Genomic DNA, 16340 nt, shown 5'->3' on the forward strand with positions numbered 1-16340 from the left:
AAATTCAGTAGGCAGAACAAAAAAGGGCGAGGACTAGTCCCCTGAGGAGGCTTACGGGTGGGGACTCTATGGGTGCGTACAGCTACAAATTGTGGAGAGTGTGAGCCCGGGAGATGTAACTCTTGTATCCAGGACTCTGTGTAGCCCTCCGGGCCTGCCCCCTCCGGTAGACCAATTACCCGCACATTGTTGCGGCGTGACTGCCCTTCAGCATCATCCACCTTCTCCTCCAAGGTGCAGACCCGATCCATTAGGTTCTGCAGCGTCATCGTAAGATTACGGGATCTAGGCTGGAGGTCCGCAAGTGCCACTTCGTTGTCATGCACACGACCGGCCAGTTTGTGTTAATCTGCCAATAAGAGTGTGAAGTCAGTAGTGAAACCGTCTATTCTGCTCTCTGGGGAAGTACGCGTATGTTCCAGCACCGCGCCTATTTTTTCCACTGCTGCAAGCACTGAGTCGACTTTGGCCAAGAGGTCATGTTGGTTCGGCCCTTATGATATTCTAGTGCCCCTGGACGTTCCCCCACCTGTCCCGCGTGATGGATTGTCTTGGTGGGTGGTCGAGCGGAGGCGGCCCATGGCTAATTTCTGTACACTGGACAGAAGGGGTAGATTATGCGTAACGCTTGTTTGTGGCAGCTACCCCGTGAGAGGAAATGCGCTCTACACTCCGCACCTCTCAAGTACATTCAGGAATTGCGATCTCCTCTTGGCTGGTTGCGACTTCGTTGTCTATGGGACTGCTTACACGCCCGTGTCAGCTGAGGGTCAACTCTCACATCTCTCTCCTGTTGATGTAGCCAGCGTCCCTGGTGGTGGAGGTGGAGGTGGATGGGGAAAGTGGAGAAATTGGGCCTCTCCCGCACCTCGTCCCATCTGGCATTCTATTTGGTCAAAACTGTTTACTGGTTGCAGTAAGGGGAGACGTGACCAGTTCTGCGCAGGGGGTTCTTATCAGTCACTGGCAGGCCCCATGTCACGCCTGGGGCCTCCCCCTACCTCGTAGAGTTGAAGTACCTGACCCTCGGGCGTCCACGGGTCCAGGCCCAGCTCCCCAGTCTCTGCAGTCTCTGAGAGGGTACGGGCCCGTTACCGCAGCAACCACGCCTCTGGCCTCCTCTGTGGTTTTAAGTGATGAGGTGAGGGATAGGACGCACTCGCCGAGTCCTTGGAGTAGGCCCAGATTACACCACCACTCGTGTCTACAGGCACACTGCGGGCCCCCAGCGGGGCCCGGTCAGCCCTCGGGTCTTCCGCTGTTCCAGCTACCCTGGTGGGGCAGTCGAGGGAATGGCTAGAAGGGGGATTCTTGGCTCTGCCAGCCCCCGGATCTCCCCTCTTACGGTCACATGTGCCCCTAATGCCAGGAGCCACTCAGAGGATCAGCTGCAAATAGGGGGCCAGCTTAGGTCCTAGTGCCGAGCAGCCGTCTCCTGGCCGACGAACACTCCCCTGGTATCGCTCTGCTGCTGCGCACATGCACCTGAGGGGATCTGGGCCCGATCAACCCCCGGACCCCTCCCTCGCCCACTTCAAAAGCCTAACTCCAACTTTTCAGGCTCACATGGTGTGTTGCTCCCTCAGCCAGGGAATAGCAGGCCTTCCGGCACAGCATCCTCCGCACTAGAAGTGGGCCTTTGTCTGTTGCTTGAGCAGGAGTCGGCAGCTCTGCTGCTATCTGCAGCTTGCCCGATATCCCAGGCTCCTTTCGCGGCACAGCCCAGCTCCAGTCCACCTCTGGCCCAGATGGCTCTGGATGGCGCCAGGCTGCGGTACCGTAAGTGCAGAGGGCTCAGCCTCCCAGCTCCTGCACCAAACACCACTTCCTGGAGAAACAAGGTCAGTCGCGTGATAGGCCGCGGCCATGGAGGTCCGCCGTTAGTGCGCTTGCATGGTAGATGAGCCCCTCCTTCGACTCAGCAAGAGCTCTTCTCCGTCCTCCGACCCAGCGGGGTCAGTCTCTAGCCAGTTTTTTCAAAGATGTGCAGGATAACCGGGGATGGGACTCTGAGAGCCACTAAAGCATGTAAGCCATCTTAGGTGCTTGGCCACGATCCCTACATGTACAGTGTTCTGTTAACGCTGGCTCTAGCCTATCCAGCACTTTAAGTCCCCTAACTGTTGTTAATTGTTTGGACCTCATTTCAGTAACTCCATCCCTCATGTCCCTACAAATGTTACTTTGTATATTTAATGTGTGTTTCTCTGTCACACTCCCCTTATTTTTAACTGTAGGCAACCATTGATCCTAAGATTTTTGCCTTGATCTGGATTCGGTGTTGCTGTCTCACGTCCTTCATTGTTTTATTTTATTTAATACGATTTTCTATAGCGCGAACATTACACAAAGGTGTCAGAGCGCTTTACGAAAGAACCAGTTGCGATAAATAAGGACTTAGGATTACATCAGTTACATAAAAGATACAAAGAGGAAAACAAATTGCAAATGTACAAGTTGTAAAGTCACACAGGGAAGAGATACAAATAGATAAACTCTAAGAATCACATAGGAATGGTAGCGAGTACAAGGGTCTACTACATATAATAGTGGTTAGAGTTATCTCTATATACATATATATACAAATAGTAGATTATCTCAGGATTCCATTTTACTAGCGATTCGGCTTGGACAAGTATATATCACATATTTACAGAGTGAAAAGAGAAATAAAAACAAAACAAAAAAAAATTAAAAGGGGTAGAGAGCGGAATGTTGGGGAGAAGAGTTGGAGCCTGAGATTGGTGAGAGGAGAGAGGGGGACCTGAGGGGGAGAAAGATAAGGCAGTCCAGCATAAGTGAAATGTCTGAAGGTCAGCCGGATGGAATCAAAGGGACCAAAGGAAAGGACAAGAATCAACAAAATGGCGGACCAGGGTCGTGGCCATCTCAACATGGCAAGATGCACCCATGGCAAGAGCGACAACAGGAGAGGGTCCCAAAATGGTGGGGTGCACACGAGTTCCAGTCAGGGCCGGACTGGCAGTTGCGGGCACCGGGCAATTCCCCCGGTGCGCCGCAAGGGTGGGGGCCGGTTGTGGGCCCCTGGGGGCCGTTTTTGTTACAGGGTCGTTTTTGCTGCAAAATCAGCCCTGTAACAAAATCGGCCGAAAACCGGCCCAGGTAAAGAGCTCGGTCGCACCCCCAACCTCCCACCGCCCCCGGGGGGGGCGGCCAAGCACTTTGCCGGGGCTGGTTTTGGTTCCCAGTCCGGCCCTGGTTCCAGTCCAAAAATTACGAGGGCCACGTCCAAAGAAAACCAGGGAGCCGACCCAACGGAGGAAGAACAAGAGGGGAAAAGGAGCCAGACAGTCAAAAGGAGGAGCATCTTCAGTATTTGCACCTCCTTTCACCACTGCTGCACACACATGATCCCTGGTCTAAATGCTCCCATACACCTGTACTAACATTGACATTTGCCTTGCTCTCGTTTCTGTACAGCACTCTGATACCTGTGGGTCCAGCCACTCGCTATATAAAACCTTTAAAATAAATGAAATAATATAACTTGTGTTCTCGTCTCAGTGGTGCTGCTGAGTACAATTTATCTGTTGCTATAATTTCCAATTAATGCTATAAATAAACCCAAAGGAAGCCCCGTGGTGTTTGCTTAGCTGAGGAACACACAGTGGAGATGATAATAAGAGGGCAGCCTAGGATTACCTCTGCTTGCATATGCTGATACTCCAGAACGCCAGTGAGAGAAGTTGGGTTCATAGGAGTGACATTGGGGTTAAAATCGCAGATTGCGCTACTGCCATCAGGTCACAAATAAAAAAAACCTACAAAAAAACTAGACCTCTAACAGGTGGTTTAAAGCAAAACGTACTTGGAAAAACAACATCATAAATAACTGACACAAGTCAAATATGCAAAATAAAAATACCTCAAAAACAAAACCGAAGACAAAAACAAAAGTTCGCTAGATCCCAAGGTATGACAAGAAGTAACCTTGTTAGGGCTTACCCTGACAAACCGGTTTTGCAAGATTTTCAAGACAGGTTTCAGATTCCTTACGAGCGTATACAAGGAGAAAACAATACACGTTTTTATTAAGCTGCTAAAGTTCAACAGTATTGCTGAAAACAGGACGGGCAGGCCTTTCTTCAAAGAGAAGTCTGCCAACTACAAACCCGCACTGCGGAATAATACAAGAACCAACCCTCAAGTCTGGCCCCTACCAGCAAGTAGTATGTTATACTAAATTCTCTCCAGGTGTGAAGTCATTTTCAACTAATAGCAAACAAACTGTTGAAAATGAACCGGGCAACTAGGAAAAAAGGCTGTACGTTAAAGAGACCGGCAAAAATATGAAAAGTTAGTTTTAGGGTTTGGCCTGACCACCAAGCAGTACTCTCACATAGATTTATACAAGGGTTTATTTTCATTCAAGCCCCTACTGCAAGTACTATGTTGTCCAAACTTGTGGCTTTTTATACACATTTTTTTCTGCTTAAGAAATTTACTAGGACCGCTGATGTAAACAAGACTTTATTCAACTCTTTCACATTAAATATGAAAGAACAATAGGGAGACGCGTTGAAGGAGGCATGAGTTCAGTAGCTGCCCATTTGACTGCTATAGCCAGTTTTTTCTGCATTGGAACCAAAATCAAAGCATTCCAGCATAAGTGCTATGAAGAGCAGTCTGAAGAGAAACTGGTCTTGGTCTCTGATAACCAGATCCGTGTGCTAAACTGCAAAATGTTCTTACTCGTTCTGGAACTACTGAGACCACTCCTGTCAGAAAATCCCCGCTGTTAAGATTACCTTAAAAAGCAAGACCAAGCATTTTCTCTAATACTTGCTCGTAGTTGCATGCCAAAATAAGGCAGAGCCAGTCATCAGGACTAGTAGCCTAAAACGCTGGTATCCCAGGCAGAATCCCAAAACGATTAACAAGGAAGCTGAGAGTCTTGAAAAGGAAACATTGGAAGGTCCTTCTATGTTTTCTAAGGTTCCCAGAGAACTCCTTGATGTAATGAAATTGGTAATGCAAAGCAGTTGTCTTCTTTTGGAAGGTGTGAAAGGTGAAAAAGGTGGAGTCCCCCTCATTTTTAACTCTTTTATAGGAATATCTCCCAACACTACTACTATTACAGAGCTCATCTCATGAATTGAAGGCAAACCTAATAAACTGAACAATAGAGTGGTGGCCCTCAAGGAGAAAATGGCAAGTGAAGGAAGCGCAATCACAGAGTTGGATCAGTGTCAAGATGTAGGATTGCAGTATGGGTGTCATCAATAAAAAAAAATATGGCTCAAGGAGACAGCAACATTGGCAGCCAAGGTGAAAAATACAGAGCAAGATGGTGCTAGTTGGAAATCCTGGGGTTGCTGGAGGGTTGATGGTGACAACTCGTGCTGATTCCTTGCTTTAGGGCACCTAGGCTAACGTAACTGTGATGTAAAAGCAGTTAATCATTATGTGGAAAGATCAAGACCTCCTTGGAGCCATGGACTCAAAAGGCGGGGCAACTCAGATATTCAATGTCACTGATGAAGAAGAAAGAAGAAAGATATTGCATCTTAGAAGCAGTTAAAAGCAATGGAAAGCTTTCATTAAATGTTCAAAGAAAAAAGTTTGCCCCAACTTGGCACATGAAACAATGAAGAAGATTTAGCTGAACAATGTCAAGAAGCACTTTCTTTAAAGAGGCGCAGTAGTGGGATAAACTCAGCCAGCCAAACTAAAGGTGACTTGAAAGGAGAGGTAATGTCCATTTTAATACTTGCAGAGGCAACCTTACTGGAGAGGGGCGGTAATGAGTGTGCATAAATGGAAAGAAAATGGTTCTATACCATACTGACTGTTGTTCTTTGTTAGTATGGCCTCGACAGCACAGAAATCGACAGACTGGTGCTGGTCGGTCCAAGGGCGTACTTAATTTTTTCCTGCCACACAGAAAGAATGAGAACTCAAGAACTATGTTGGATGTGAAGACTTACTCTGATCGTAAGAACATGTGTATGTGGATTTTATTACGCTTTCCAGGAGTGGATTGCATTATGCTTAAAACTGCCCTAAAAACTTGATGAGTTTCAAGCTGAATAAAGGATGATTTTCGCAGCATTTTTCTATGGGTGTATTTGCATACTATTTCAAATGAAGATCAGCCCGCTGCTTTGGTAACTCCTCAGTTTATATGACTAAAGAGAAATGGGGTGAGGCAGTAAAGTACCAACTTGTTACTGCCAATTTGAACACCGAGGTTTGAACTCTTCCTCGTCACTGTCTCCCCAAATCTGACCATGCTCGTCAACCAGGTGAGTACAGCATGGATACCACACAGGGTCTTCTGGGCAAAATGAGAGTTTATTAAGCACAAATAAAGAATATCTGAAGTTTAAACATGGTACGCTCATAGTCAAGCGTTGTTGCTCCTCTACTGTCCCTCTCAATTTCTAATGACTGATGATGACAATATGGACTCAATGTAAGGCAAATGTCTTACGTAGTTAGCAAATCTGCACAGCTACACGGATACAATGATAGAATGAGTAATATATTTAGCTAGTTAGAAAGATTTCCATGTGATGCTGATTAGAGAAGAAGAGTAACAGCCATTCATTCATCAGAGCAAGAAATTGATTCTGGTTAATTAAAGACCGCCAAGCAGCTCCGCATTCAGGTTCCCAATTTTACCGTCGAAATCAATAAAATACATTTCTATTGATAAAAAAATAGCTTTTGACAAGCGAGAACTGTGTGACCGAGTTAACAAATGGAAACCGGTAGAATGGTATTAAATAATCAGCTATCTTTAGTGTTATATTTAATGGGTCACGGTCAAATAATTTAACGTGTATAGCTATAGCAATTTAATGTAAGTTAAAATCATAATAGCAACAGGTTTGTAAGTGGTAGAAAAACTTCAGATTTACAAACAATTCCTTTTGCACCACAGTATCTGGACCATTTACTGACATTCGTACACAAAATTGTTCCTATTGGGTAAAAGCAGACAGTTGTTTTCATTGTTGTTGGGTAGGAACACATTAGTGGCAAAATGTGTACACACGTGTTGTGCAGAGGGCTCCAAGGCTGAGGCAGGTATGTAATCTGTGTACAGCTGCACACACAAGGAATTCATTAGTTTAATTAAGTTGACCACTCTTGAGAAAAGACCGTCTGTTTAACCAGGGATCGGTCGCATGTCACATTAGAGCACTAATTACAGCGACGACTAAAGTGCATGCAAGCTTCTTAGAGGATTTCTTAGTCTGGCATTCAAGATTTTATGGTGCGACGCTCACACTGGCCTCTGTCTCTCAAAATACTTCATCCTCTGCAAGTATGTAATTACGGTTTACTGCAACTTAACTGAAATGTTTAATGGCAGTGGTCCACGCCCCACTTGGAAGGCGAGCGCGCGATGCTGAGGGAAGGAATGGATCTGTGATGCTTACAGAGTGCCTTTATTTGTAATGACCAAATCCCAAGGTAAGCACGCCCTTCGGGTTTATATTACACTGCAGTCTTTGTGTAAAAATACCCGTGTTCATCTCTCACATGAAAAATGTGAAACGGCCGCAACCTCTGTGGTTGGAGTATTTTTCAATCTACAAAAATCCGAAACGCTCTGAAATCGTGACTTATTTGCGGTTTGGTGTCGTTCTGTTATCCACGAGAGTGGATTATGGGGCGGTGAGTTTAAAGGGCGGTGAGCTTAAATATACTGTATATCGAAGAATTCAGAGCGGAAGGCGCATAAACAAGCAGGATGCATTCCAGGAACAGGTGTGAGGCGTCCAGGGAAGTACGTTGCCACTAATCGTCACATTCCGTAGAAAGAAGCAACAGCTAGATGACTCTTCTGACAAAAAATAGGCTAGTAATTAGTGACAACCTAATAGAATGCGAGACTGTTGCCGAATTCTGGTTGCAATCCGAATATCAGACATTTAAATACCTGTAAAACTATTCCGAGGGAACAGTGTCATAAAATATGATTTTACACAATCAATTGCTCAAGTTGATACTGGTAGCGAATATTCTGGTTCCCCGGGCTTACCATTTCAACCAACATGTGTATTGAAGATTATTTGGCATTGCAGGCAGAATAAGACCTACCTGCCACACTGCAGTTTTGATATATCATGTGCTATGCGCTACAAGCGAAGGGCATACCATGGGACAAGACAAAAGACAGTAACCCCCTGCAAAATAGACTACTCTGGAAGGAAATGCCCATAAGAGCCATCTCACTAACTTTCCGCACCCTCCTTAATAACAGATCAAATAATCTTGATCCATTTAGATGTAAGTGGGAAATGGACTAGGTAGGGCCCAGTGGGGGACATTGACTGGGAAGCAGCCCTGATGCATCCCCTGGAAGTGGCAATATTGGCTAGTCTGTGGCTTCTACAACTGAAAGTCCTTCATAGGGTGTACTACTCTAGATCGCAACTGCATACTATGGGTTTGGCACAGACCCATAATTGCCAGTAATGAAGGGAGGATGTGGTCACCTTTTTCCAAACTCTGTGGTCATGTCCAAACATACAGACGTACTTGGAGAGAAGTGGTGGCCAAGTTCGCTCACTTCCTGGAAACTAGCATTCCCTTTACGCCAGAGGTTTTGCTACTGGGAATCCGCAGGGAAGGTGGACATCCCTGGAAGTCAACTCATTTTCTGTTCCCTGGGTTTTTGCGTAGCAAATAGGTGAGCTCAAGCTCTCCCACAAATTTTCAGTAGGATATTGGCATGGAGGCAGAAAGAGTGGCCTATGAGATGAGGGGTTGCCCAAGAAAGTTTCAGAAAGTGTGGGGACAGGGGCAGCCTTAGGCATGTGCAAGCTGTACACCTGCACAGGGCCGCCAAACCCCAGGGGCCGCCACACCAATATAGATCCTTAATATAATAATCCTCTGAGGATGGATACATATTTGCGTGGCGGCCCCTTGCAGGGATTTGGCGGCTTCCGGCTCTGTTCTACTTCCAAACACCCTTACCCCCCCCCCCCCCTCTTCACTGGCCTCCTTGCCTGCGTTCCTCCGGGGGGCCCCTATCTACGCTCCCTGCTCAGGGCCGCCATGAGCCTAGAGCCGCCCCAGGTGGGGACAATGGAGGGCCCACCACAACCTACCCTGGGAGGACACAGTCGCCGGGACAGCCGCAGAGAAGGGGCAGGACGAACTGTCTAGGAAGTGGGGAGAGAACGTCCACACAGAGCGGCAGGGGACCAGCAGGAAGACAATAAGGAAGATATCTGGTCTCCAGGCGCTGCTACCCCCATTAAAACCACTATGCTCGGATGATTATGCATGCTTACCATAAAGACCTGATAACTCAATCTGTGACCGAGTGGTGGGATTTGATGTGTTTTGTTTGGTTTTGTTCTGCTGTTTTTGTAAAAAGCAAAACACTAATAAAAAGAATTGTTAAACAAACAAAAAGGATTATTTAGCAAATCTATGTGGACATATTAATGCATTGCATAAGTATTGGACTGAACATTCCCCTATGACCATATTACACATTTAAGCCTGCATTTTGAGTTGTGCCGAGCAGTAATTCTGCAGGTTTTCAGTGGAATTGACAGCCCACACAATTAAACGTCTTACCATGTGTGGAATTGCACCCAATAATATCACCTGTGTGTCCGCTGATGTTTTGTATCTGTTAGCGACAGGTGGAAAATGTTTGTCAAAAAGGTAAAGTAATCTAGTACAATGCAATAAATGGACAAGTAATCCGAGACTCAAAGGTAATTCTCCATTGCGGACTCAATGTTGTGACTGGCCGTAGATAGGGTATTAAATACCATGCATGGGCTTACCACATTATTTTACTTTCCAACTTATAATGCGTCTTTAATAAACTAAAAAAATCCATCAAGTACAATGAACATGGGGATAAGGCAATTCGCAAATAAGAATCAGAAAACCATAAGTATGTAACGTCTACTCAGCATTTTGACACAGCCAAAAGCCATGAGCAGGGCCCTTCAGAAGACCATTAAGAAGCAACTTTTACATCAGTACATCTGAAGAGGAGGTAATGAACATTCCATACATTTTCAAAAAGGGCAGCAAACTGGACAGTGTGGTAACAATACAAAGGAAAATAATGAGCAAGACGGTGTATAAAAATGAAAACCTATGAATAGTCAACATAAGGCTGAAAAGAAAAGGAAAATAAGGGCAAAAAAAACTCTGTGTAATGGAACAAACCCAATTAAAAATGTGCTACACAATTCTGGAGAAGATTACCAAAAGAGCATAGGACAAAGCAGTAATTGGCAAAAAAACGAAATGGATTGCTTGTCAGAGGCTAAGGTACCACTGCACTGTAATATTTTATGTGAAGGTAATTTACCTGACTGATCGCATTGTGCTCTCTATGAATGAACTGCTGTAAAGATTCTCTTTAGGTGAGTTCTCTACATGTTTGCGCATATGAGTACTCCCTGTGTTCGGCCATGCCTTTCTCGGATAATGGACTACAATGCATGCAGTAACAAAGCTGTTATTTTGACCTCCACATGTGGAGTGCAGTTTCAAGCTAGGCGACTCCGGTTACTTTGGCCTTTTATTGGTGGATGCTGTCAAACGAAAATAAACCAATTTACAATAAAACAACAGGGTAGCAGAGATGGTGACAAGTTTCACAGTTTCAGCAACTTTGGGCATTGGTGAAACACAGCTTTAGACGGAATGGAATTTGGTCCACAGGTTATTTGATCTTTAGATTAGAAACAGTAGACTCACCACCAATGGTTATGGTTCAGATGGGTGAATGTCATACAAAAAGCTACTCCCCACAGAACAAAGGTGTGGATAAGGAAGCCAAGGTATAGTGTTGCATGCCAATTATGGTCCATAAACAAGATATGGAAGTCCTTAATTCTCTCTATGCTCTTCTCACATGTATAGTAAAGAGGTCTAAAAATAAAATATGCACCACTTTTATGGGCTTGTGTAATTCGTGCAACTTTCCAGAGCGGTTTAAAAAGAATTCTTATCTCACTGGACATAAGGGAACGTAAGGATTGCACTTCCCAAAACACAACCTAAGTGAGTGTTAATGGATCTCCAGGACAAAGAAACGGATCAATTAGTCCCAGACACAAAACACATCTATCCACTATAAAACACCATGCAAGTACCTGCAGATACAAAACAAACACCGTTTTTAAATCTCTGAGTAACTTGGAGACAGGAGCCAATATGATAAAATGATGTAAAACCCATTGAGCTGATCAAACAAAGCTACCATATCTGAAAAGAAGAGATTAGCTCACTTGCAAATGAATGAGTGTACAGTATACAGACCGGTTTGACAAAGTGTGCACAGCTCATACATGACAACAAGTTGGCTAGCTTTTGTTTTTGCAATTACAACATGCATCTGAGCATGACCCAGCCATGGAAGGGTCACATGGCTTCAGTCTTCATGATGAAAACATTTAAAAACTAGAACGTGATTAGAAACCCTAAACGTACATAAGACATGGACTTTGAAAGAGGGGAAGGGGCCATTGCACACCTTAAAAAGGGACAGATTTTGATTGTAGGGATGCAAACAGGAAGAGAACTTTAGACATGAAGAGGTCAGAAAGGTCTGCAAATACAAACCAGCGATGAGCTGAAAACTAACAGAAAAAGTATTGAGGATGCATGATTTCTCAAAAATGTAGTGTGCTGGGGCTACAATGAGATAATGGATATTACTTGCGGGATGGTTTATTTTTTTTAACATCCAGTAGAATATTACACGGTGCTATGTTCTCGTTGCAGAAAGTGGAATCTTTAACTGAACCTACAATAGAAAGAGGACTCAAAATCTTTTGTAGTACTTTAACAGCTTACTTGGCACCTACATTTCTAGGCGCGTTATCATCCCCGTTCACTGTTGGTAGCATGTTTTAAGGACAGTGGCTGTTGATGCTTTGACTTCTTAACATATCCCATTGTTGCTATTTGCTTTTGTGCATTGTATAGATTTCATTGGTACTATTCCTTCTTAATCCAATGCTTTGACCATGCAGTGTACAACTGTTTGACTGTACAATGTGTGCCCATTACTACCTACAATATACAGATTTTGTTTCTTGAGCCAACATGGCATTAACCACCATTTTATCTGTAAAGCACTACTACCCTTGTGTTAGGCTAGGACAAAAGTGATGTGGAGAATACATTACAACAGTGTTTGCGTATAATGGATTATAACATAGTTCATGCAGATAGTGGCAGACTAGAGATCATATTACAAAGAACAGCAATAAGTTGTGATAGTTTAACGTATAGTTAGGAATTTGTTCTTTGAATGTGGCCAGTATGAGAGGGCACAGAGCTGCTTCTCCTCGAAGTTGCCCAACTACAAAATGCCGGTGAAAGCCAAAGGTGACAACTCATCTCGCATCAAAGCCTCTTATCTATCAGAAAGTTATCTGGTTAAAATTCATTAAGATAACCAAAACACAGTTTAAAATACAACACCAACTATCCTATGAGACAAGCCCCTACGCTACTACATGTCTGTTCCTTTGTACCCCTCTATTTCTCGGTTCTTATGCTCTCGAATTTTGTTGCATCAAGGTTTTTCTAGTAGTTTGCATAGCTCCCAGATCTTCCTCCATAGAATTACTGATGTGCTTATGACGATGCTCTTCTTTGGCCCTGCTACCAAATCTCCCCTTACTACACTTGCACTCTTCTTAACGTCCTCTAATGCTCTGCGTCCAGACCTCCAGTGACCACTATCTGGCGGTGTCCTTCTTCCCGAGCTCCCCTATAGTTCTGCTCTTAGGTCTTCCGTCGTGGGGCTGACACAGGCTCTCCAGCTCCACAGACTCAGAGATATCTCGCTACTGTCTAGAACTAAAGCTCCCTTCTGTGGTGCGACCACGTTTCTCCACAGGCTTGCGCCTGGTCTCCCCAACAAGGCCCTCATCCCATAACTACTCATCCTCCACCGTTGCTTTCGGGACGCCCACCCCGCTATTCATCCTCCAAGAACCTCAGTGTACTCGCTCTTCTCTCAGCCATCTGCCTCCAACAACCCCATCCCTCTCCCTCCCCCTTGCTTGCTAATCCCAGGTATAACTTTCCCATCGTCCAGAGTCTAGCATCCTCCCCTAAAACTGCCCTGCTCCCATGGGCGCCACGCCTATTTACAAATCTCCGTCCCTACTGCAATGCCATTCCCAGACTACTCACTCGCACCCAAAAATAAATGGCCACGCTTCACAGTCCAAAAGGAGTCAATAACACAGTGTGACTGCTGGCTTCCACTAGGCTCCGCGGGAACTGTTTTCGTCAGGCTGGGTTCATTCAACCCAACGCTACACTTTACCAAGGAATGCAACAGGTTAGGTATCGGCCACAGGTCTCACCTTATTGCCTTTTTAGTCCATACACTAACTACCAAGTAAACATATTATCAAATCAACTTCTCCCCTGCCTCCCCTATTGCACTTCTCCGATATTTACCTGTACCTTAATGCCTGGTACTCCTATATCTGCTCTGCTCGCATTCGGTGGCACTGTGAGCAGAGCAGATATAGGTGTGCCAGGTGTGTGTATAGGTGTACTGCTGCACTTCCAAGTTGCCCCCACTGTACTGCCGTATCAACTCCCCCCACACATAATCCTGCTTCCAGAATTTCTCCTCTAATGCCCTCGCCGCTCACTTTAGTTAGGTTTCTACCCCGCTCTCCAGTCTCACTCTCGCCCGCCTGTTTCACGGGTGTCCCCACGGTAGCTCTCAGTCGTCCACTCACAAGGCGCTACATGAAGACCTACTTCGCGCGGCACAGATTCTCTCCACCCGCCCCTCAAACCAGGTAGGTTACACCCGAAGACAGCCCTTACCTCCTGTTGCCCGACAGTATACCTCGAACTTCCACTTCTTTCCGCTTTACTTTTGACTCTAAACAATTTACATACGCCAAGGTGAGAGGAGAAATGCTGCAAGGCTAGATTTAGGTTGATTGACAAGCGTTGGGGCGATACTATGGCAGTCTTGTGGCTGTACTTCCCAGTGAACCCTGCGATTGGTCATAGAAAAGGATCCGCCCATGAGAAAGACGGCCCACCTAACCCAAAAAGAAGACGCCCCCGCCGCCACACCGCTGAGCCGGAAGGCGTGTCCCAGCCTGGCTCGAGCCGGTGGGCACCCCGGCCGAGCCCTCGAGCTCTGCGGCTTGTGGTAAAGGGGCAGCGCGGGCAAGGAATCCCGGGGCATCGGTGCGACAGTGTGGGCATGGTTTCGGGGCGAGGTGGGCTCATCATGACTCATTAGTAACGATGTTTTAATAGCTGGCGAGTGCTCCCCTGAGCTTCAACCGCCGGTGAGGGCCAATGTTCAGGTGGCCCCGCAGCACAGCGATGCTGGGAAGGGTAGGGCATGGGCACCACAGATGAGATCGCTAATGCAGAATTCCGGGGGGTGGTTGGGCCAATAGGATTGTTCCGGACATAATGCCATGTTAGAGTGCTCTCATTGCATTTACAACCACGAGAGTATCAATAATTTTTTGTCTGAAATTTCAGATATGGCCGGGGATTAGGTAGTGAGGCCACTGTATCAATTGTTGTGCGCAGGGCTAAGTGGGCTGGGGCTTTACATAAAGCAGGTGCCGAACCGGGTCTCTATCGGGCTCTCCATTTTTGCCCTCAAAGTGGAAAAAAAATCTTCACTCTGCAGCAGAGTCAACCTTCACTACTTTTTATGTAACTTAAAATAGACTCGTTACAGTTCTTTCACAGTCTCATCACTGAAGCATTTTCAATATGTTATACTGCGAAGCCATGGTTGTTGCTGATTTGTTACATAAACAAAAACCATTGGCAAATCCAATAGCCCTGGCTTGTTGTAGGTGTAATGTTACTTTTTGCATCACTATTATATATCTGTAAGCTATGACAGAAGCAGCAAAATACCAGTTGGGGGGCACACTATCCTAAGCACAGATTTTTAGCTTGTGTAAATTTAAGACACACCCCTAATTACAAAGGCCACACTCCTTTGAGGGAACCCCACCCCAGTTTTTTCATTCCACTTAAAGCCCTAGTTGTGCGGAATACTTTAACTGAAATGATCAGTAAATGATTGTTGAAATGTAAATGTAGGCATTCATTTTGCTAGTGCATTACTCCATGTAAGTTAGCATTCTCTGCACCATTTTGTACTCAGCCACCATTTTGAGTCATGATCGAAGCTAACTTCTGTCTCACTCTGTCTGCCTCAGCTGAAAGCAGCTGCAATATTTTTGTATTTCTCCAAGGTCGAGTTTCACTACGCTAAGGAATAGACTGTTTTTGTCATCACATACCTTTCTCTCTAGATAGACCTGCTCCCACTCTTAGCGCGGCGGGTACGGGCAGAGTAACCTTGATGCTGCGAAAGTATGTACCTGGTTCTGGGATTGCAACTCATCTTTGTGTGTCTTTGTTCACCAGCTACCAACTGGAAAATTCCAGTTTGGGCGTGTCTTCAGCGATTCTGAAAATGTACATTGTAGGTTACCCAGGGAGTAGAGGTCAGTCCCTCTGTGTTGGAAAACGAGGCAGCATCTGTGAGGCCTGCACAAATAACATGACTACATTTGTCCTTCACTGGGAACCAAACACCCAATTGTAGCACCTGACTCTCAGAGGGTAGCGTTGCAGAGCAGTGGGAGGCTTACTCAAGGGAGTTGGTGTGGGGTAGTGATCACCATTTGCAGGTGCACAAAAATAACACTCAATAATTGATTGTCCAGTCTGTACTTTGCTTTATAAAAGTAAGAGTATATTTATTAAACACACACACTATTCAATTCTATGCACCAATTTACAAATATACATAAGCTGTTGGAATTACTTTGTGAGTAGGGGGTGGGGTCTATTACCACCACTTCCATGTATTCACATCATCTTGCCCCCAATGCAGTTAGTACATGACCTGGAGCGAGGGCCCTGCTCACTGGCAGCATCCCAGTGGCAACCCCCTCCCCCCCCCAGTATCTCAACAAGCATTTAAATTAGGTAACACTTACTTGGTGACACACAACCTTGACTGCACATTTCCTACTGACCATGAAGTATGCCCCTCTACATCTTAAGGGCTAGCAGTCTGGGTTCTACACCTAAGTGCAGCAGCAAGAATACACGTTTAAGCATCACTTTAGAATGATAGTACTTCTCACATTTGGGTATCGTTAGAATGCATTGCATTTACAGCCCGTATAGGCATCACAGATGAAATGACAGGATTATGCATATACAGCCAGACACCCTAGCAGGAATATCTGACAACATAACCCCACTTTGCTTATGACATGACTTTTATCCTGTACTTCACATTAAACCCGTGAACATCAGACCCCCTAAAAGAAATAACCATTAGT

At 45.4% G+C, this 16340-nt stretch overlaps 1 protein-coding gene across 1 annotated transcript in view; it reads right to left on the bottom strand.

Moving 5' to 3' along the window:
* Nucleotides 1–13946, bottom strand: part of PROSER2 (proline and serine rich 2) — a 213830-nt gene extending 199884 nt beyond the window's left edge. The window contains exon 1 of the mRNA XM_086919992.1: nt 13822–13946. The gene's annotated coding sequence lies outside the window, so the exon portion shown is untranslated. The remainder of the gene's footprint in view (nt 1–13821) is intronic.
* Between the last annotated feature and the right edge of the window lie 2394 nt (nt 13947–16340).

Source organism: Lissotriton vulgaris, chromosome 1_1 (assembly GCF_964263255.1).
Source record: "Lissotriton vulgaris chromosome 1_1, aLisVul1.2, whole genome shotgun sequence".
NCBI classification, from domain to species: Eukaryota; Metazoa; Chordata; class Amphibia; order Caudata; family Salamandridae; genus Lissotriton; species Lissotriton vulgaris.